The sequence below is a fragment of the Desarmillaria tabescens genome, assembly GCF_030435595.1.
Source record: "Desarmillaria tabescens strain CCBAS 213 chromosome Unknown EV420scaffold_224, whole genome shotgun sequence".
In the NCBI taxonomy this organism is placed as follows: domain Eukaryota; kingdom Fungi; phylum Basidiomycota; class Agaricomycetes; order Agaricales; family Physalacriaceae; genus Desarmillaria; species Desarmillaria tabescens.
The window spans coordinates 13,508-19,074 of record NW_026848523.1 but is presented as its reverse complement, the minus strand read 5'-3'; positions in this window follow the sequence as shown (position 1 = coordinate 19,074).

The window sequence follows — 5,567 nt, the reverse complement described above, 5'->3', positions numbered from 1 at the left end:
AACGGTGAGTCTTTGTCAAAGGAGGGATCAGTCAGTGCTAGCAGTATTACTGCCAACAGTGAACTTAGTCGGAGTGCGATTTGAAAAGGATTCGTGGTGCCTTCAAACAAGGGGAAAGTATCCGCCGTATAGAGCAACCAGCAATCCTGCTAGGAGCGGTGCGGCGATACAGACTCGTATGAGGGCGAGGGCAAGGAATACAGTTACTAGAACTGCAAAGATTGGGTCATGTATAATGAAAGGTAAAATCCAGGTGATTACCGCTGCTTGAAGCAATAGGTCAAAGGGGGTAACCCAAAGGGCTACTGCGACGAGGAGGTGTATCGGATGAATTTTGAGTAAGTGCCTTCCCGTTGGTCCACTCGGTGCGCTAACAGTCACAGAACTGTCCTCACGAACGCAAGGCGATGACCACTCTGGTCGGGCAATGGGGTTTCGATTTGTTTAGAAGGTTGAGCAGCGCTCTTTCTTGGAAGTGACGCTGGGCAACGTTGTCGAGCTTCGGCTAAATATTAGCCACTAACTCTTATCGACTTAGATCGACTCGGGATCGCCACTCGCACTTCGGTGGTCGATGCAAGAGAAGTCAAAGTAGATGGATGGGAGTCAGTTGCAAACTTAGATAGTCACGAAACAGGGAGCTTTGAGTTAGGTAGATTAAACCTTAGCCGAAGCTGGGGTTTAAGCCAGCTGAGGCCCTACTTAAATACACGATGATAGAGCTAAAAATAATACGGTGGGAACTGTCCGATAGGAATCGCATCATAGGGTAAGCGTGAATACATGAGAAAGGAAAAGAAATGAAATGAATAAACCGTAACAAGATTGCATTTTTCTGACTATGTTGAGACCCCAGGACATGAAGTTATTGGTGTAGGAAAGTCAAAAGGCTTGGGAAGAGGAACAGTAAAGATTAAAATGGTTGAAGAGGACAAGATTACTTCAATTACACTAAAGGATTGTATTCACTATCCTGAGGCACCATTCAATCTCATTTCGCTAGGGTGAATCACAGATGCCATGTTTGAACTCAAATTCAAAGAATCTCGGATGGACATTATCTCACCATGTGGCAAGAAAATTGGTCATAGAGATAAGATTTCAAAGCTGTATAGCCTTGACATCATTGCACCAGAAACAACTCAAGCCCATACAATTAAACTGGCTCAATTGTGGCAGAAGTGGCACCGAGTGATGGGCCACTTAAATATAGGATCAGTAAAGAGACTATTTAGAAAGAAGATGGTCAAAGGCATGGATGTGGATGAGTCAGCTGAGCCCCAGAAGGATTGCAAAGCCTGCATAAAGACCAAGCACCATGTTGAGCCGTTTTCACAAGAAGCTCAAAGGGAATACACAAGAATAGGTGAAATGTCATTTTTAGACCTATGAGGGCTAGCCTGAACTCAGAGTATCCATGGAGAAAGATATTACATAAGCTTCACAGATGGCAGATCCTGGAAGACAATGTTGTATTTTCTCAAGTCAAAAGAAGGTATGGAGATCCAAAAGACAATCCAGCAGTACCAGAAATACATCAAAGTCCACAAAGGGGAGGACCTGAAGTTTATAAGAATTGATAATGGGAAGGAATACATTAATGAGGTGATGAAGGAATACCTCCATGGCAATGGCATTCAGTTGGAACTGACTGCCACATATTCTCCACCCTAAAACAGAATTGTGGAGAGAGTCAATCGGACCCTTGTGGAGCATGTGCATGCCATGCTAGAAGAACATCACTTGCTGAAATTCCTATGGCCCGAGACAGTGGCATATGCCATGTACCTGAAGAACTGATCACTGACTAAGGCCATCAAGAATGATCTAACCCCTGAAGAAGTGTTTTGGAGCATGAAACCGAACATTTCAACACTCCGGGAGTTCAGAGTAAAGTGCTGGGTGTTGCAGCAAGATAACAAAAGGTCAAAACTTGACCCGAAGTCAAGAGAGTTCATTTTTACAGGTCTTACAGATGAATCTAGGGCCTGGAGATATTATAATTCTCAGACCAGACAGATTCAGACCTCAAGAAATGTTATATTCCTTGATGACAACACTAAAGAGCCTACAGACAATGACTATATTGTATCCCACCCTTCATCGCTCAAGGGGGAGTCAGAGAACAATGTTGAGCAGACTCCAGGTGGAAATGATGACATTTCTGATGATTCCACAGCTGCCAAAATTGCTGAATCAAAAAGGGAAATGCCCCTTGATGCCTCAGCAACCAAATCAAAGCTTCTCATTTGGCATGGGAAGGTGATTGAGCCATGTACCAAATCGGTCTGGATTGCATCAATCAATCAACTAAGTTACCAGTTGCTCAATAATCCAGCTGCAAGAAGCACAAAACCACTGGAATTGCAGTGTGAAATGTCACAGGAACCTTCAGAAACTGCAAATATAGCAGTAGACTATGCATGTCTGGGGGAGACTGCAGATAACCTCAGTGATGAGCCATTAAGCCTTGAAGAAGCTAAAACAAGGTCAGATTGGTATCATTGGAAGAAAGCAATGGATGAAGAATATAATTTATTGACTTCTCTGGGTACATCGCAGTTAGAGGAATTACCCCAGGACAGATCACTTGTAAATTGCAAGTGGACTTATAGATTAAAAAGGGATGGTGATGGGAAAATCACCAGATACAAGGCCAGACTTGTTGTGAAAGGATTCTCACAGGTTCCTGGCATCAATTTCTTTGAGACATATGCACCCATTGTCAGGCTGGAGACATTCCGCCTACTTATAGCCATTGCCATACAAAGAAACTTGATTATACATGGAATGGATGTCGTCGGAGCTTACTTAAATGGAAAGCTCAATGAATCTGTTTACATGGCTCAACTGCCAGAATATTCTGATGGAAGTGGCAAAGTGGCACACCTCAAATTGACATTGTATGGACTCAAGCAATCTGGCTGAGTTTGGAATGAAAAATTAAATGCTACATTTTTGGGACTTGAATACATGAGATTGATCAGTGATCAATGTGTATACATCAGACAAGTGAAATCAGGCCCCATAATTATAGCTGTGCATGTAGATGACATGACATTGCTTGCCCAGGATGATGAAACCATGTCTAACATGAAAGAAGAACTTAAGAAGAAGTTAAATGTTACAGACATGGGAGAGATTCAACATATATTAGGCATGAAGATAGACAGAAATTGGGAGAAGGGCACTATTACCTTATCTCAGAAGGCATATATTCTCAAGGTACTTGAGAGAATGGGCATGAAAGACTGTAAACCAGTCAAAATGCCTATGGACCCAATTGTACGGCTAGAGAAAATCCCTGAAGGTGACCTCTAAGGCACTGGCACAGCCACCAGACAGTATTACCACACTGGTGTCAGATCTCTGATGTATGTGGCAAATGGATCCTGGCCCAATATTGCACATGCTGTCACAGAATTAAGCAAATATGTGCAGAATCCAGCTGCTGAGCATGTCACAGCCTTCAAACGAGTTTTCCATTACTTGAAGGGGACTCTAGACTTAGGGATTACATATGGAGGGACTACAGATGAACTGATACCTTATTCAGATTCAGACTGGGGAGAAGACAGAACAGATAGAAGATCAACATCTGGTTATGTCTGTACCTATGCAGAGGGAGCTGTTACTTGGAGTTCAAAGAAACAGCCTACCATAGCCCTATCCACTATGGAAGCAGAGTATATGGCCCTTGCACACACAACTCAAGAAGTAATATGGTTGTGAGCACTTCTAACTGAATTAGGGTTGCCACCTGATAGTGCAACTACTATTTTCATTGACAATCAATCCACGATCAAATTTGCTGAGAACCCAATATTCCACACACGATCAAAACACATTGATATCCATCATCATTTTGTTCATGAGTGCATGGCTTCAAATGAAGTCAAAGTTCAGCACTACACCTCAGAGGAGAACTTAGCAGATATATTCACTAAAGGACTACCAAGACCATTATATGAATATTTATCTGCAGGTATTCTAGAAACTCGGAATTGAGGGGGAGTGTTAGGATAGCAATCCCAAGTTAGTGCTAGAATGCACTCGAAGTTTTGGCATTAGTAAGTGGCATAAACATTTAACTGCAAAAGTAGATATAGAGAGTAATTTGTAGTAAGTTCTAGAAGTAGTACAACATGTATTTAAGTATGATGCCTCTCCCTCAAGAGGCTAATTAATTCTCTCTCTCACATATTCTCCTCTGTACTTCCAACAAGAAGACTAGGAGGAAATTGGATTTACACACATTATTGTAGTTACAGGTGAAGATTTAGATCTATGAGGCAAATTTTAGCCCTATTTCAGTTTGCACAGTGAAGAGGCTGGCTGTAGGCACCTGCAGAATAGTGAGCAGGCTAAAAGGTGAACCTCAAAACCCACATACACACTCATGCAAACTACACAAAATACAATCACCCTCATAAGTTCTAGGGGGAGCAATTATTTCTAGTGTGACCCAATGATACAACTATATGTAGGAGGTCTCAAACTGACTCAAATGGAATATCTTGACTCAACACTTCAGAAGTGCTCAGAAACAGATTCAGAAATGGAACTTCGAACAGAACAGAACAGAACTCAGATTTTCACTTCAAAACATTCTTCAAACAGACTTATCACACTTAACAGAACAAAAACAGCTTCACTGATTCATATTCACTCTGACTAAGTTCTCAAAAGTCTTATTCAAAATGTATCTCGTATTTCTCTGAGTGAGCTTGTTAATTCTATGCAAAGCTCAAAGTCACAAACTGATCCTTCATCACAGCACTGCCTTCTATGCATGCACTGGAACTGGGGGGGGGAGGGCTCAAAACTTGGCCACTACCTACTAGAACCATCCTACTTATACTACAGGGAATTAGAATTACAAACATCACACAATACTCAGACTCTTACATGCATAGCCCACTGCCACTGCTGCCTTACTGAGCCTCTGAGTTGGACTTCCCAGTTTTAGTCTCTTTTCTATAGTGAGCTTGCTAAAGGAGTGCCAAGAGGCATGTTCCCAACATCTGCAGGCTGGTTCTCTGATGACTGACAGGTTTAGGCACACGAAACTATCAGTTCTGGCATATGTCTTTCAAGGCTTCTTCCTTGGATTCACAGAGGCTTCTCATAGATATGGCAATAAGTGAGTCTTCAAACAATGGAACTCAGGCTCTTGGATTTCAGTCAAAACCCACTGCTCAAGGTTGTGCCAGTGATATCTGTCATCTCATGTAAGGATTTCCCCAGATTTTCAGGTATGGTGTGTCATAGTTAGTGAGCATGCTAAATATTGTCAATGTTAATGCAATCCTCAAAGTTTCATTTAACTCCCATGAGTGTGCTTGTGAGTTAGAGCATAGTGCTCTGTATTATGGTTTTTCCTTTATCTCACCTTATTTTCAGCATTTATCTATATCTAATCTCCTATCTAAGTGCCAAGACTGTTGGAAGGGGTGGAGGCTTATTCAGAGGTTCATGTGCATTGTACATGTGTCATGTCAGAATCACATGTAGAAGTCATGTGATTCTCATTAACTATATAGACTTGGACTTAGGGCTCCAACCGT